This window comes from Hemicordylus capensis, chromosome 1 (genome assembly GCF_027244095.1).
Source record: "Hemicordylus capensis ecotype Gifberg chromosome 1, rHemCap1.1.pri, whole genome shotgun sequence".
Lineage (NCBI taxonomy): Eukaryota > Metazoa > Chordata > Lepidosauria > Squamata > Cordylidae > Hemicordylus > Hemicordylus capensis.
Genome location: NC_069657.1, coordinates 65,864,359 through 65,882,760, shown reverse-complemented (window position 1 = coordinate 65,882,760; position 18,402 = coordinate 65,864,359). Strand labels below are relative to the sequence as shown.

Sequence of the window (18,402 nt, the reverse complement as noted above, 5' to 3'; positions counted from 1 at the left end):
TTTTTAAAATAAAAGTTTTCTGAAACATGTGTGTCAGTCAGATGTATGTTGGGGGGCGGCGGGGGGGGGCAGGGGGGGTGCAATTTCAGTGCTTGCCCCGGGCGCCGTTTTCCCTAGTTACGCCTCTGGAGGTACCTGCCTGGTGCTGGAAGCTATTTCTGCACTGTAGTGTGTTATTTTCAACTTGAATTTCCCTTTTCTTCTAACATCATGTTATGTTCTTGACTTTTAGGAACAGACAAGACAGATTTGATCTTGAGTAACAAATGCAACAACTTTATTTAGTCCCCCATTATGGATTTGGTAAAAGTGAAAGAGAATGTAGAGTGCACTCTGCTGCCCCCTGTGGCAGCCTGAGATAATGCAATGCAACTTCTATATATGTGTTACACCAGGCCTTAAAGGGTTTGTGCCCTGTTTTCCAGGCACTGGCTTTAATGGAACTGTGTCACTACTGGTGGCATTGATAGTGCCTCTGCTTCATATTCCAAGTCAGGAAAGAGTAATGGAGTGTCAAGGGGATCACCAAGTACAGGAAACCTGGTGTCAGAGGCCCTTTGAAATCTGGTTCGACTTGCAAGACTTTGGTGTCAGATCCAGGTATTACGGGGTCAGGGTTCATGGCACTCCTCTTCCTTTCTTCCTGCACTAAAATGAAAATGAGACAAGGTACGTTTGAGGAAGCATTTCACTCAATCCTCAGAAAACTGATAGAGTTGTTCAATATTTTAAAAATATCTTTTAAAAATGTTTTGCAATCATCCTGATAATTTTAAACTGTTTAAATTGTTTTTATCTTGTGAGATTGTTTTTACTTTTTATTCTGTGAAATTTTGTTTTGTTTTTACTCTGTTTACTATTTGTTGTGTTCAATCTGTACACTGCTTAGGGATGCACATATCAGGCAGTATAAAAATATGATTCAATAAATAAATTACAATACCCTTTAGTTAGATAACAGAAGACAACATTACACCAATAAAAAGAATATTAGTCTTTTTATCAGAAAGGTGTGTTTGATATGTTACTAGTGTTTTAAGTACTGCTGAAATTAACTGTTGTAAAACTGAAATGACAGATTTCCTGCATTTGCAAGCAGATGATGAATGATTGCATATTTCATTAAAAAAAACAGACCTAGATTTGGGTCAGGGCATGAAACTCAAGTTTTGGAATGAAACATGGCGGGAGGGGGGCTCCCAAAGTTTTGCTCTAAAAAGTAGGCTTGAATTCATTTTTTAAAAAGTACTTTGGTTTGGAATCTTAACATCAAGGAACAAAACTGCTTAATTCTTTGAAATAAAAGATTCGGATACCTCGATTCTGCCCGGGGTAGAGTCTGTGTGCACACGGAGTAGAACTTCAGTCCTTTAAGGTGTACAGCTATCACATGTGCTTACTAGTCCCCTGCCACTAAACTTGATATCAGCCTCAATTGATCACAACACAATTCACATCTGCCACTCTTAACACACATGTCAAAGATGAATGGTAAAAGACAGCATAGAAAGTGGTCTTAATGTCAGCTGTTGTGTGGCATCAAGACTATACCTGTGCTATATCAAAGAGCAGAAAACAATCTATGTTCAGATAAGGGGCCAATTCAGATAAACAACACCTGCTACATGTGATTGTGTTGGGGCTTCAGTGAGAGAGCATTTGTCCCCACATCACTAAAGGACATGCTGATGCAATCTTGGCACACCCTTTAATAATTTTATTTATTTATTTAATTTATATACCACTTGATTCCGAAGGCTTTAGGTGGTTCACAACCATAAATACAATAAAACAATACAATGAGCCACTGGTCACTGTCTTTTCTTCCCTGGTTGGCTGGCAGGCAGGCAGGTGGCCACTGGGTTGGTGGAGTATTTGCTTTGGGCTGACAGTAGTGCAGGCCTGCCTGGTGGAAGCAGGCTGGTGACTGATCGATCTGGCAGGGACTTCTGAGGATGTTTGGGGAAACCTGTTGCCTATGAGTCTGCTGCAGTCTGCCTACACCAGTAAGGCACAATGCCTCTGAACTCCTGCTCAGCTCAGTTGCCACCTGTTTGTGCCCAAGCTGCAGTTCACTCATTGGCAGTGACCATGGGGCTCATACTGTGCACGCACTCTGTTAAAATTTTCAGTTCTCCTCCTGTTTGCGGAGCAGGTTCTGCCATCAGGCCAATAACAATAATTTAAAAAAATCTGAGCCAAACCTAGCTTTCCCTTGCCCAGTAACAGGGGTCTGAACATGAAAAAATAGCCCGCCCCCCCAGTTGTTTGCAAATCTAAACAAAGGGAAGGGGAATATGGTTATTTCTGAAGTTGTTTTTGAGGTCATGCACTCAATCAAAAATTGTGTTCTATCCAGGTTTAGGAGCAGGGGTGTAGCAAGATTGGAATGGGCCCAGATATAAGATTTTAAAATGCCCCCCCTCACTGAAGCTCAGCTCGTGAAGTAAAGAAATCTTAAATGAGGCTGTGGTAACAAAAAGCTATTGTGGTAACAAAAATATTACTATTGTGGTAACAAAAAGCATAGTGTGTGTGTGTGTGTGTGTGTGTGTGTGTATCTATATCTATATCTATATCTATATCTATATCTATATCTATCCCCTATGTGCCACAATAGAACATCATCCTAAATTATTTTTTAAAAGGTTTTGTAAATTGTGGACGATGCAAGTCATTTAATGGTATTAGCGAAAGACATGCTGTTCAGGTAGCTCCAGATCTTAACATTCACATCATGTTCGGAGGATGAATACAACCAAAGGAAGCCTGGCAGGTGCACGGCTGGGGGAGTCAGTCATGTGACTTGCCTCTGGGGGGCCCCCAAGGCAGTGGGCCCCCAGACAACTGTCTCCCCTTGCCCTATTATAGTTACGACCCTGTTTAGGAGCTGTGTATGCTCCCAATTTTGGGTTGTGTGGAAGTAAGGTAAGAGGAAAACCTGGGTAGAAGTGATTGTGTGGAAGCAAAGTAGGAGGAAAAGCCAGGTTTTTCTCCTACCTTGCTTCCACATGATCACTTCTACCCAGTTTTCCTCTTACCTTGCTTCCACACAATTGAAAATTGAGAGCACACACAGTTCTCAAATCTGGGCAGAACACAGCTTTTGATTGTGTGAATGACTTCTTTGTTCTTCTTGCTGACTGTAAAATTCAGAATTTGAGATTAAGCATGTAGCCCCCGCTAGCTGAGCAAAGAGGCACAGTTTAAGGTGGTGATTCTCTTTATATTTAGCAGCTGGCTCTATAAAACTCCAGCACAGCATCCCTCTAGTGGCTGTTGTTGTTGTTGTTTAGATTGTGAGCCCTCTGATGAGAGGGAACCAACTTGTTTGTTTTTCTATGAACTTTGAGAACTTTGGATGGCAAGCATTATATGGGTCACATAAGATGATACTCACTGGATACAATTAAAAGGGGGACAAACTGAGTGCATGCTCATCTTAATGTCTTTTGCGATATCCTGACGCCCTTTCAGTACATCCCTTTATTACATAGAGTGGTTGTTCATCTGAATGGTAACATTACATGCACTCCAAATACTAGTATATATTAAAAAATGTTGTGGCATCATGAAAGATGTCATGATGGTAACGTCCAAACTGGCCCATAATGTCTGAACATAGTTACATGTTATATTCTATGCATGTGCAATCTGTATACAGTGTATTCTGGGCAGAGGTACAGATCTGTATACGTGATCTATTATTCAGACATTATGTTCAACATTATGTTCAACATCACATAATGTCAATACATTCCTATGTGTACCTTTCATTTGTGGGGGCCTGTACCCAGTTGCACTTACAAAATAAACTCATATGCAATCATTCACACAAAAACTTGTGTGACACTAGAAACAGGGGCCATCCCATGAAACTGAAGGTCAGGAAATTTAGGACCAACAAAAGGAAGTACTTTTTCACACAGCACATAATTAATCTATGGAATTTTCAGTCATGTGATGTGGTGATGGCCACTAGCTTGGATGACTTTAAAAGGGGCTTAGACAAATTCATGGAAGCCAGATCTATCGATGGCTACTAGTCTGGTGGCTATAGGCTACTTCCAGCCTCAGATGCAAGATGCCTCTGAATACCAGTTGCAGGGGAGCAACAGAAAGAGAGAGGGCATGCCCTCTGGTGGGCCACTCAGACAGGATGCTGAATAGTCCTTGGGCTGTTCTTATGTACATCTGTACAGATACCTGAACACCCATTGAGAATAATGCTGAATAAGGATATGGCCTGTTCTCTGAGCACCCCAGTTTTCACAAACCTGCAAACTGAATGTAAAATATAAGTAACTACTAATTTGAATTCAAGTTTTTTGGCTGATGGTTAAGCACTTCTGCACTCAAGATCAGTAAAGAATAAGAAAGAAAATACACTTAAAACATTTTGATTACCTACATTTTCATTCTTCTGAAAGATTCAGTTGACAGCAGCTTTCCCCTCTTTTTGTACAAGGCATTGTACAGTTGTACATTTTATGAATTTGCAGATTAACTCATTAAAAGCCCTGTTGGGAGTGCACAATTTGATTTTAAACTCAAGGGCTTTCCAAATGCTATGGTTTATCCAGAGCATGTAGTCTTCATTGGGACACTGCGGCGGTACTGTCTCAGTATGTTTTTTGGTTGTGTGGAGAGGACCATTTAACCAGAAGTGAACAACTGGTATTGCTAGTACACTGAAATTCTTGCTCTTCCCTCCTCAAGCAATCATTACAGTTGTTTAAATTAAATTTAAATGTTTCTTGCAATAATATCCTGAAAATTGGATGATACCTGTGAAACCTGAGGCTCTCCCAATTCCCCCCCCCCTTGAGACTGTGTTCTCTAAAGGATTCAAGTGTATGCTTTAAAAAAAAAATCTGTTGGTAAAGGTCTTTTGCTAGTTTGGCTAATGTCAGGTTAAGAACCAACAGCTAATAGAAAGGCTCGACACACGATCCATGTGTAGAGCTGAAAGGGGTTCTGCGGGGAGAGTGGGCTTGACCTGCTCTCCCCACAGATGATCAAGCACCCCTCCTCAGGTGAGCGGTTCACCTGCCCAGATGAGCGGCAACTTTGCTCTGGTGCTCCTGCGGCTTGCCCAGCAGCTCCAGGGGTTGGGTGAAGGGAAGTGTTGGAAGTGAAGGACTCTGCACTGTCTCATGTCTCAATGTCAGAGGGGGACAGATTAGTGAGTCAGAGGGCTAGAGGGGTCAAGACATTGGTCATCCCTTCTCTACTGCTCTGACACTATCCCTTTGATATGTAGATTGCTACTCTCGGGGACTTCCTTCCTTCCTTCCTGCATTGCCACTTCCTCTTCTTCTTCCCCTTTCTTCTCCCTTGCAACACCCACGCTTCTCTCTCCCTGCACCATGTGTGCAGAGATGCAGAAACCATCCCTCTGCATCCAGCTAGCTAGCTAGATTAGAGATCCTATCTCTCCACTTCACTATCTAGAATGGAGTTCACTAATAAAGACTTCTTATATTGATTTGAAACTATGAACTGGCTCCAAGTTACTCTCAGCATGCACGCATGCCTAGGCAGGCTTCGCTGTGTTTTGCCTCTGTGCACTCTGCTGTAATAGAATGGTATCTCTTACCAGAGAGAATTCCCAACAGGAAGCACCGCTATGCCGACTTTGGAGCCCCAGTAATGCACCATATGTCTTAGGTGTGTGCGCGGTGCATTCCTGGGCCCCCCTCCCCTCTCTCCCCTCCCTGCGTGCATCTGCCATGGCTGTGAGCAGCAGCCGCAAGCACACGACCCGGAAAACAGGGTTAACAGAGTGCTTGCTCCGTTAACCTCATTTAAGGGGGAGGTTATTTAGGTGGGCTTACCACCTAGCCACTGCCGGGAGCCATATGTCTCCCGTTGTTGCACATGAGCAGCAGAAACCAGGCCGGGCTCCCTCAGCCCAGTTTCTGCTGCTTGTGAGAATCGCCTCAGTATTTTCTCCTTTTGCCATCTGGAAAAGTCCTAATTGTTTCTTCAGATAAATAGTTGTCTGAGTATCTCTCTCTCTCTCTCTCTCTCTCTCTCTCTCTCTCTCTCTCTCTCTACCATAAAGCTATGCTGTTTTTAAAGATACTTGCGTTTTTGAATGTTGGCAGAGTACTACACCTTGATTAAAGGAAAAGCTTTTTCAGCAAAATAATTTGATAGATGATGGGAGGGCAATGCCTCTTGGAACAGTGTTTAGAATTAAATTCTACCAAACTTTCTCTTAATTTGTGGTGTTTTAATCCACGTAGGCTGGCGCCTGTAAGCAAAATCTGGCAGTGATCTCCTGTATTTAAACTGTTAGGTTGGGAATGTACGTTGTTAAGGACTGTAAACAGAAAAGAAGGAAATTTAATTAGGAACTGATCCGTTACAATTTTAGAGTAATATCACATGTAGCTTGTGGTAATAGGATGCTAATAATAAAACTGCCATATCAGTAGAAAACAGTTTCTAATATGCATGATATAAACTATAGGATAGTCTCCGTTACAAATGTTTATGTTCATATTTCTTTATTTTTATATTTCTATCCCATTCTTCCTCCAAGGAGCCCAGAGCGGCATACATGGTTATGTTTATTCTCACAACAACCGTGTGGAGTAGGTTAGGTTGAGAGAGAAGTGACTGGCCCAGAGTCACCTAGTGAGTTTCATGGCTGAAGGGGGATAAGAACCCGTGTCTCCTCGGTCCTTGTCCAATACTCTAATCACCACATCAGACTGGCATGCTTTTGCAAACATTCTTTGCACATGCACCAGTACAGTCACCTGTCTCTAAGCGCTGTGTGCCTGTCTCTAAGCACTGCAATATAGATTTTTGAATTGTTTGAGAGGTATTATGCTGATGCTCAACAGAACAAGTCACGCCTCTTAGGGGTAGGACTTGTTACGAAGTGACCTGTAGCTCCAGCTGACATCTTATAAGAATATAAGATCAGACCACGGGTGTATATGGTTCAACAGCTTGTTCCCAACAGCAGCTAACGAAATGCGACAGAGTTACTCACAAGCAAAGTAAGATGGAGATGTCTGCAGTTGTTCATGCTGGACACTCTTTTAAAATGCAAGAGGGGTTGGGTTTAGGGCAGCTCCTCTACCTGAGCTACAGGTCCTAACCATATGACACACTTGTAACCATACCAATAAACCTAGAGTCACAGTTCCATTAAATTCATTCAGGGATAACTTAAAGATACAATCAATTTATAAGGTGTAATCAAGTAAATTGTTTGAGAATTGTACTCTTTCTGCACTGGCCTCAGAGCTTTGGAAGTTCTTCTTGCAACAGCTTCACAAGAGCCCAGACGACTTTTATTTTTAGGAAAACCATTTTCTGATTTATTATAACATGAGAAGGCTGTTCTCTTGGGGAGGAGAGCTGGTCTTGTGGCAGCAAGCATGACTTGTCACCTGTGCTAAGCAGGGTCCGCTCTGGTTGCATATGAATGGGAGACTACATGTGTGAGCACTCTAAGATATGCCCTTTAGGAGATGGAGCCACTCTGGGAAGAGCATCTGCATGCAGAAGGTTCCACGTTCCCTCCCTGGCAACTCCAAGACATGGTTGAGAGAGACTCCTTCCTGCAACCTCGGAGAAGCCGCTGCCAGTCTGTGTAGACAAAACTGAGCTAGATGGATCAATAGCCTGACTCTGTATAAAGCAGCTTCCTATGTTCCTCACAAGCAGCGTAACCTAGGCTAGGGCTGCCCAACCTGGGCTGGGCTGCTTGTGTGCAGCTCCAGGATCCGTGTGGATTCTGGTGCTGCCTGCCCACCTAACCCCATTTCAAAGTCTGGCCTTTAGCCGAGGTTAAGGGTGCGTGTGGATTGTGTGTGTGTGCTTGGGCTACTTGCAGCCTGAACACACACAGAGTGCGTGGGTATCCCCCCACAGGGGTATCCCCCAATGTACCGTGCTTGTTGCATGGTGCATTGTGGGATACATGGAGGCTGAGACACATCATCCCGGTCTTTGGAGAGCCGTGCTGTGTGCAGCAGCACAGATCATGTGAGAGCGTGGTCCGAGCTTCCCACCAACGCTGAAGAATTGTCTGGGGGTGGGGAAGCTAATTTTAGCACAGCCTTTCCACCGTCTGCTCGCCTTCCCCACCTCCCGGTTGTGGGAATACCTTTAAGGTTTTAAATAATTAGATGTCCACCTATAATTTTGGAATTTATTTTGAAGACTGCATTGTATTTTATTGCACTAGCTTATCTTTATAAATAATTATCTTTTAAAATAAGCAGGATGTGTCTTAAATATGTAAGGAAGCTCAGTACCACCGTGGCTATCTCTCCTGGTTGTAACCATGCTGCAGCGTTTTCTCCACACCAGTACATAGGGAACTATTGTCCTTTTATACTTCATTCCAGAAAACAGAGATGGGAATACTTCTTTAGAGAGACTATACATTGATATTGGACAAAGAGGCACTTTTCAAAGCAATGGCTCGGTATACTTAGCAGGGGGACAGCAATGGCTCCTATTCAACCCTGCGTAGTGTCCCTCTAGTGGCTAATGCCTTTGTTGTGTGTGGTGTTTTTTTAAAGATTGCAAACCTAGGGAATCCTTTGCTTATTCCCTAAAGAATTCCCTAAATAATTAGGGAATCATGTGCTTATTCCTTTTGCTGTGTAAACAGATTTGAGAGTGTTTTTGTTGAAAAGCTTTCTTTATTGAAATCAATAATGATAAATATAATGACTGAATATGTGTTTATTTATTTATTTGATTTGTATACCGCCTCTCCAAAATGAAGACTGCGAGAAATAACACCTTATTTATTTGTTTGTTTGTTTGTTTGTTTGTTTATTTGACATATTTGGTATACCACCCACTACCAAAGTCTCTAGGCGGTTTACAGGTCTAGCACAATCCGTCCTCCTCTCCACACCATTCCCTGCTTGTTGTTGGCAAGGTTGATTATAGAGCCCTCAGTCCTTCGAGGGGGCTTTTCAGATTCCTCTCAGAATTCCAGAGACCCAGTTCCCTCAACATTTCAGGCTGTGTTGCATGTTTGTCCTGTGCTGACATGATATGCTGATATTATTGTGTTATGACAGCACAGAAGGCATCAAGGGAAAGCTTCCAGACCTGTGGTAGAACCTTGCAGTTTCTGCTTAGTTCATGGTCTGAGTCAGTATAGCCCCACCACGAATCTGGCACAGAGTTATGATTATTACTGGAATAGCTGCACACTGTCTGTGATGGAAATTGGCCAATGTCTCCAGTTCCATCTGTTCTAAAATGGCACCTTATAAAGTGGTGATTCTCCTATATTTGGCAGGGAAGAGCAACTGTCCCTATCCAACCCCAGCACAGCATCCCTTCAATGGCTGTTGCTGATGTCTACTTTTAAAAAAAGAGAAAGATTGTGGGTCCTTTTGGGACAGGGAACTATCTTATTTATTATTTATTTTTCTATGCAAACCACTTTGAGAATGTTTGTTGAAAAGCAGCTGTCCAGCTACATGCCCCTGTCTCCTTTAGCCATCCTGGATAGGCTTATCGGGACCGGCCTCAGAGCAGGGACAGGGAGAGGAGTGAGCATCATACTTCGGGGGGGGGGGCATGCTGCTGATGTTATCCTCACATGCTTATTAGGGCTCAGCTCCTCCTCAACTGGAGCTATGTCCCTGCCCATTGGCAGTCTTTCCTCCGTCTCACCCCAGCTGCCACCCATCCCTGTCGCCTTGGGCCCTCTCGCCACTCTGTCCTCGGAGGTAAGGACAAATGGCCTCGCCGGACAGCAGCATATAAATATTTATAGTAGTAGTAAAATACCTCACCTATTAAAAAAGTAGTAAAATACCTCTCCCCCATCTCAAGTGCCTTCTTGGATTGTTTATTCGCTTTCCTGGCCATGTCGATCCACAGCACAGCATCCCTCCAATGGCTGTTGCTGAGTTCTATTGAATGTTCCTTTTTTAGATTGTGGGCCCTTTGTGGACAGGGAGCCATTTTATTGATTTATTTTTATTTCTCTATGTAAACTGCTTTGGGAACCTTTGTTGAAAAGCGGTATAGAAATATTCATAGTAGTAGTTCCTATGGAGGAGTTCCATCTCATACAGTTAACTCAGATGGGTGTCCGATAGACAAAGTGAAGCCACCTTCTTGCTATATTTGCATGCGATTCAAAAATCTTGTACAGTTATATTTCTGTGTTTGGCTAGTTTTTCAATCCTTTGTTTCCTCTACTAAACAGCCCTTTCTGGTAATCCTGATGGACTGTGTTTTCAGAGCTAGAGAAAGGACATGGAGACTTCAGTGAGGTGGTAGGCTGATATGTCTGAACCAGCCATATGTGTTTTTGGATGTGGACAACAATGTCCTGCTTCCCCCTTCCAATGCACCATTCCCTTTCTCTTAATTGTATATGTGGGTGATTCATCTGAAGCACCCCTCACATGCAGTCTAAATGTAAAGTATGTTAGTACTTTAGAACACCCCCCCCCACAATGATCAGGAGAAGGGGAACAGCATGCCAGGAGCGGGGGGAGCAGGGCATACTTGTCTATATCTCTAATTGTGTATGTGCAGGGCTGGCTCAGACCTATTGTCCAAACTGGCCCTTTGTCTGGAGAGATTCCAATTGGAACATGCTGGCCACGGGGTAAACTCCCTGCTTTCCATTTGTCTGGGGCAGCATGTGGTAATTTCCATATTGGAATGAAATTAATTCATTTTGAAATGGCTCAGACCATGTATTCTATTACACATGTCTGTCTGGCCCCGCATAGGCAAAACCAGGGCTTTGTTTAATGTGCAACCAGACACAAAATGTGCAGTTCTGCCCCCCACTCAGCAAGAAAAGCCACCCTAAAAGAATATTTGTGCAGTCAAAAATTGAAGTCATGCAAAAGTTTTATATTAGGACATAATAGAGATATTTATACTAGGCAGTATATAAATCCAATTAAAATAATAATAATAATAAGTGCCTGATGATAATGGGAAAAGTAATGTGAGTAGTCTGGACTCCTCTCCAGAACCCAAACCCTGATCAACTGTACCCATTTCTCCTCCTCCTGCAAAAGGTACTTTCTGCCAGCTCCACTGCTACTTCTAATATAGTCTTCACCAATGAATATAACACAATCTTCTGCAATGATGCTGTCAGATTTCTAGTTCTCAGGATTTTATCCCATTCCATGTCTTGGAATGTGGCTCAAGGCCACAAAGTAAGTGTGTGTGTGTGTGTGTGTGTGTGTGTGTGTGTGTGTGTACAGTCAAGAAAAATGCATAGGTGTGTGTTGTAGTAGTGCACACTATGTGAATTACACTCACATAGTATTGTGCAGTTCTGAATTTCCCTTTTAAAAATATCTGGGCAAAACATTATGAGGCTGTTCTCACATGCAGCCAAGAGCAGGCAAAGGCAGCCAAGCCTGGTCTCGTCTGCATGAGAGAACTGCTGGGAGCCACTTAGGGAGCCCGCCACTTAGCTAGGGTTAAGGGCTTGTTTGTCAGTTCTGCACAGCACTGACACAGGAGCAGGCTCCTGGCCAGCGCTGGGGGGGATCCCCACGGTGCATTATAAGAGTTCCGGGGGACAATGTGTCCCAACCACTGCACCTTCACACTGCCCAGGGAAACAGCGGACCACCTGGGTGCGCAGACCACCTGGGCGCACCCTGACCTTCCCAGCCCTGCCAGATGGATCCCCTTCCCCACCGCCAAGCCCTTCTTACTTATCATGAGAAAGGGCTCTATGTCCTTGAAGAGGACGACCTCAAAATAGTGGTGCACCAGCTGGTAACCTCCAGGCTCGACTACTGCAATGCGCTCTACATGGGGCAGCCTTTGTACATAGTTCGGAAACTTCCGTTAGTTCAAAATGCAGCAGCTGTCAGCAGTGGGGAATGGGCGGTGGGGTGAAGCCCCCATGCCTGTTGCAGCCTGGGACGGGAGGGAAATGGGTGGTGGGGCGCAGCCCCGTTGGAGGCCGAGGCGAGAGAGAAATGGGAGGTGGGGCTTTCCTGTTCACGCCCAAGAGAAGGAATAGCTGGAGGGATTCTTTTTGGCCAGAGGGATCCTTTTTGGCCGCCTGCCGCTGGTGGTAGTTCAGATGAAACTGTCCAGAATTAAACTTCAGGGTTATGCATACTATTCAAAATAGATGGAGATTTAGGTTGTCCAAATATGTCTTTTATCTGTGCCAGAGAAATAATGCTGCCAAGTCCATTATAGTGCTGCCAACTCTAACATTTTTATCACAGATCTGATCATATTGCTCTGCCTCTCATTTAAACAAATGTAGGGCATTTCTTTGAAAACGCTTGCGTGATATTGAGGCATGGTCCATATTTTGTGTATTGGTGGGGAAAAACCCCTCAAGCCTGTTGCTTAAAAGGGCACTTCATAACAATACAATATTATACAGAATATTCTTGCCCAGTTCTATAATGGTTCAAAGTTTAAAATCCTAGCTGGTTCATTAAAATCTAGCGGATCCTAATGCACTTTCTTTAAAGAATGCATCTTATTTCAGAAGAACATTAAGCTTCCCCTTTGTAAAAACTATACAGTGAAGTATACACTTTTATACAGTGAAGGTTAGTCATGATTAAGTCCCATTGAAATGAACGAGACTTAAGTTAGTCCTAAGTAACTTGTCTCATTGATTTCAATGGTACTTATTCCTGACTAACTTGCTTTGGACATAATCTGATGTATGCCATCTCTCCTGGTGGAGAATGCCTCCTGACTATTTGAATATGCTGATTAATCCAAATACTCGAAAATTTCAAGCAGCTACTTTCCTCCTGGCAAAAACCCCAGTCAGATCAATGGAAAACTAGCTGGGTGGCAATCATATTAAAAGATGCTCTTACCAGCAGAGACCTATAAAAGCTAAAAGAAATTCATTTCCAGCAGTCGCTCTATAAATAGAGATGAAGGTGGGTTTGTGTGATTGCAACTCCCATCAGCAGCTTTGCTAAATGCCTCCTCTGCAGCTGAACTGCATTAAAAGGCACATCTTCCCCTTTTTGTTGATGTTTATTGTTTTTATTTTAACCATCTTAGGATGCACCAACTTTCCGTGGCTTTATTTCTAAATTTAGGCTTCAAAAGGAAGAGCAATAATATAACGCTTACTGTAAGCTGTTCTCAGTATGTGTGTGCGTGTGTGTGGTGGGGGGTGGGGGGTGGGAGAAATGCTTTGAGGATTGATTTTATTCCCCCCCCCCAGTGAAAGTAAGAACCTCAGACATATGTTCACTGAAGATTATAAGACTTTTAAAATAAGAAACAGAAGATAACTTAATTCTTCTTAAAGTTACCTTAAACAACATATTAGCTATGTGAAAGACTGGATTCTGGAAAATGCTCTTATGAATCTTTTTCAGTGACTTAATGTTTGAGCAGGTTTCATCTAATACACAACAGGTCAGCTGATCCATGTCACCTCTCCCTCTGTGCACTCATCCTGGTATTATTGCCACTCATGCTTCCCTTGCCATGACACTGTGGGGCTTGGGATCTGGGTAGTTTGGGTTGCCTTCATCCATATGTACCTACCAAAGCCCATGCCTCATGTCTTAAACAGATCTTGATATGTCACTGGAGTGACTCCCCTATGAGACGAGATGACAACATTTGGGCCTTCAAGTTTAGGAAGGAGGTGGGTAAGGAGGGACATGATAGAGTGTAGAAAATTTTGCATGGTGTAGATCAAGTGGATAGAGAGAAGCTTTGCTCCCTCTCTCATAATATTAGAACCTGGGGTCCTCCATTGAAGCTAAATGCCTGGGAGGTTCAGGTCAAACAAAACGAAGTACTTCTTTACACAATGTATAGTTAATCTATGGAATTCACTGCCAGCAGATGTGGTGACGACCTCCAAACTAAATGATTTTAAAAAGGGATTAGAAAAATGCATGGAGGAAAGAGCTATGAATAGCTACAAGATAGCAGTTCATTATCATCAGGATCCGGGGGGGGGGGGGGGGAGTGGGCATGCCCTTGAACACCAGGTACTAGGGAACACCAGTGGGAGGGGGTGGTTGCCCTCTTTCCCTCACTTGCAGGCTTTCCTGATACCCCTGGTTGGCTACTGCGTGAGGCAGGATGTTGGACTGGATGGGCCTTTGGCCGGATCCAGCAGGATTTTTCTTATGTTCTTATGAGCCCTGCTCTGTGAGGATTATTCTTATGAGCCCTCCTGGTTTGGCAGGAACCAGGGACAGGGCTTTCTTGGTGGCAGTCCAACAGTTTTGGAAGACTTTCCCTAAGGATATATCTCTGACCTCCTCTCTGCAAATATTTAGGCTGAAGACCCTGCTGTTTCATAAGGCTATTGGAGAAGGCCCTAGTTGTAGTTGTTTTTATTGCAGTTGTTATGCCTTGCTATTTTAATATGTTTTGTATTATTTTATTTTATAGTTTTATCCTGATTTTAGAAGGTGGTGGCTTGTGAAGATATATTTTGGAAGGTGGGATATAAATGAATAATACTGATGATGATGATGATGATGATGATGATGATGATGATATCAGGCGGATGATCTAGAGCAGGCCTGCTCAACTTAGGCCCCCCAGCTGTTTTTGAACGACAACTCCCACAATTCCCAGCCACAGTGGCCAATAGCCAGGGATTATGGGAATTGTAGGCCAACATCTGCAGGAGGGCCGAAGTTGAGCAGCCCTGATCTAGAGTGATAGTAGAAATAAAACTATATGCTCAGCCTCCATAGTGCCTCCACACTCCATAGCCCCCCCCCCGAAGTCCCAGGATGCCCTGCACAAGTGCACGGGGCATCCTGGGGAGATCCCTAGGACCGGGATGCTTGTTTCAGCCTTCTAGCGGGGTCTCCTCATGTGTTTCCGTGGTGTGGAGCTGTGTCGCCACGGCACACAAACAGAAAACCCAGGTTAGTGAAGCGCTCGCTCCGCTAACCTGGGTTAAGCGGAGGGCTTCTTTGGCGGGCTAGCTGCCAGAGAACCACCGGGCTCACCCACAAGCCTGGACTAGGCTGGACCCCCTGGGTTCCCCCCATCATGATAATAGCCTCATTGTCTTCAAGTAGAAGATTTAAACCATTTTATTTCAGAAGGCACTCTTTTTGAACGAACATGTTTCTCTGCTGCTTACAACTTTATGTGTATCTTCTGTTGCTTTGACTGTTGCTATTCATTTTTTATTTTTTTGAAGCATATTTTAACTGATTACTGCATGATACTTCATTTTCTGTTTTGATACAATGTTAGCAAGTTGTTCTAGTAAGAACTAATCTGCCTACCTTCCTTTCACTATTTCTACAACTGGACTTAATTTGGTTCAAATTGAGGTCCACAAATTAGGCCTCTTGTACCTCAAATGTTCACGTGTCCACCATTTTGGATTGGAGAGGATGCCATTACAAACTGCACCATTGAGGTGTGCCTGTGTGTCACTCACTACAACAGTACCAAATTTGGTTCAAATCGATTAGATGTTCCACAAGTTAGTGCACTTGCGCCTCAAATGTTCATGCATCCACCATCTTGAATTGGGGTGGATGACATCATCACAAACTACACCACTGAGGTGTCCCTGTGTGTCACTCACTGCAACTGTACTAAATTTGGTTCAAATTGGTTAGACGTTCCTTTCTATTCATTGTACAGCATAAGGTCAGATCTAGGCATATTCCTTGCTAGAAATCAAATAAAATGAAAAGTCTGCATGCAGGCAACCTGGATTCTTTGTTAATCCACAGAATGCTACCTTTCTTATATATTAAAAAAGTTTGCATTGTTATTTGGCATAATTTATTCTTCAGTCTTTACTATTTTGTATCATTTCTGCTGGTTTTTCTGGGGCTGAGAAAAGAGCTTTGGAGGACAGTGAAACCCTGAGCCCAATCATATAGAATCTTATTCAATTATCCTAAATCAAGAAATGTATTATTATTTATTTCTTGTTTACACAGTCAGACAGGTGTTATTGACTGGTTTGTTTTATCCAGTCATCGAGTCCTTCCCAAGGACCTGGGATGGCTGAATTTTATCATCGATACTGTTGGTTATTATAGATATCGTCGCAAGATATAGGCTGTTCCCAGTAAAGCTGCTTTTTGTAATTGGCTGATGGTGATTTCTGTGGCCACTATGGTGCATGATGATGATGATGATGATGATGATGATGATGATGATGATGAAGAATTCGATTTCTATACTGCCCTTCCAAAAATGGCTCAGGGCGTTTTACACAGAGAAATAATAAATAAAGAAGATGGCTCCCTGCCCCTAGAGGGCTCACATTCTAAAAAAAGCAAACAAGATAGACACCAGCAACAGTCACTGGAGGTACTGTGCTGGGGGTGGAGAGGGCCAGTTACTCTCCCCCTGCTAAATAAAGAGAATCACCATGGTAAAAGGTGCCTCTTTGCCAAGTTGGCAAATCTATGGCAGGTATATAAAACAAATGTCCATCTTCCGATTATTATGGTGCATTTGCACCATGCCTTTCTGTAGAGAGAGCATTTCCCACTTAATTTATATCTCACTTTTCTTCTATCATGGACTTCAAGGCAACATATACACGGGCTTCCCTAGAAGGTTACCCATTCAAGCTCATGCCAGATGTAGACTTGCCTAGCTTGCATAAGAACATCCCTGCTGGATCAGGCTGAAGGCCTATCTAGCCCAGCATCTTTTTTCACACAGTGGCCCACCTTATGTGTCTGAGAAGCCCACAGGCAAGAAATGAGGGCATGCCCTCTCTCCTGCTGTTGATCACTTGCAACTGTTATTTAGAGGCATCTTGCCTCTGATGCTGGACATGGCCTATCGTCACTAGACTAGTAGCCACTGATAAACCTGTCCTCCATGAATTAGTCCAAGCCCCTTTTAAAGCCATCCAAGCTAGAGGCCATCACCACATCCTGTGGCATAGAATTCCATAATTTAATCATGTGCTGTGTGAAGAAGTACTTCTTTTTTGTCAGTCCTAAATCTTCTGGGCATCAGTTTAATGGGCTGACCCTTGGTTCTAGTGTTGTGAGAGTGGGATAAAAATTTCTCTTGTCCATTTTTTCTTCTCCGTATATAATTTTATAGACCTTTATCATGTCTCTCTGTAGTTGCCTCTTTTCCAAACTAAAAGGCCTCAGGTGCTATAGCCTTGCATTACAAGGAAGGTGCTCTAAGCCCTTGATCATCTTGGTTTTCCTCTTCTGCACCTTTTCCAGTTCTATAGTGTCCTTCTTAAGATATGGTGACCAAAACTGCATCAGCAGGGTGACTGTATCATGTGCCCTCAGACCATGCCTTCTGACAGGGCCTTGTCAAAGACTCTTTGTAAGAAGTACTTTGTAAGAAGTACTGCTGTCTTCTTGATAAGCCTGTGAACTTTGTCCCTCAGCCATTATATGACAAGACTATATAAATCCTACATTAACTTTTTGGTGGATTGTCTTAATAGCATACCTTATATCCACTGTGCATAAACAGATCCATGTGCTTCATCTTGGTGATTACATAAATACAGTGTTGTGTCCTCCTCTATTTTCTGTTGACTTTGCAGTTGCTAGGCAACTCCATAAGGTTCTATGAGGGGACCTGGAAGAAGTTGTGGAGATCCAAACAAATGCTGCCCTTGTCCAGTGGCCGAGTGTATTGGAAATCTTAGCTTTCTTGTTTGTTAATATTGCTTTGTTAGCTATGCAAATCCACCCCGCCCATTCAGGGCTCCCTCCCACCATAAATTAGGTTGCATAGTATGTTACTATGATGTAAAGGTGACACAAAGAAGGCACAAGCATATGCCTCTATGAGAAGGGCTAGCCATTTATCTCTCACACAAAGTCAGTTGCCCTAAACTCAAATAAATCTAACATTTATGTACTAATATTTATGCTATAGTAGAAGTACTAAAATGTTAGAATAAAGTGTCACTTCATAATTTTTAACTCTGGGGCACTGTAGCACATATATAATTTCAAAAGCAGAGTAAGGAGGAAATTAATATTATTTTTCTGCTGATAAGGGTATTTGTTTTGTTGTTTTTATTATTACCTGGGTATGTAAATATAGGCACACAATACATCTAAGTGAAAACAGAGAACATACTTTTAGCAGTATTTACTGGTATGTACACAGAGTCATAATCTGCATGTTTATTATTATGATTATGATTCTACATTTTATATCCTGCTCTCCCTCCAAGGAACCCAGAGCGGTGTACTACATACTTAAGTTTCTCCTCACAACAACCCTATGAAGTAGGTTAGGCTGAGAGAGAAGTGACTGGCCCAGAGTCACCCAGCTAGTATCATGGCTGAGTAGGGATTTAACTCTGGTCTTCCGGGTCCTAGTCCAGCACGCTAACCACTACATTATAGATCAAAATCAAAGAAATAGCTAAAAAGGAATCTGAGGGACAATCAAAAATGTTATAATATAATATAATAT

At 42.9% G+C, this 18,402-nt stretch overlaps 1 long non-coding RNA gene across 1 annotated transcript; it reads right to left on the bottom strand.

Annotated features, from left to right (window-relative positions):
- Window positions 1-255: 255 nt before the first annotated feature.
- Window positions 256-17,522, bottom strand: LOC128341067 (uncharacterized). Its single transcript, XR_008314185.1, has 2 exons — window positions 17,419-17,522; window positions 256-648 (listed from the first exon to the last, which is right to left on the bottom strand). It is a non-coding gene; the product is annotated as an uncharacterized LOC128341067 (long non-coding RNA).
- Between the last annotated feature and the right edge of the window lie 880 nt (window positions 17,523-18,402).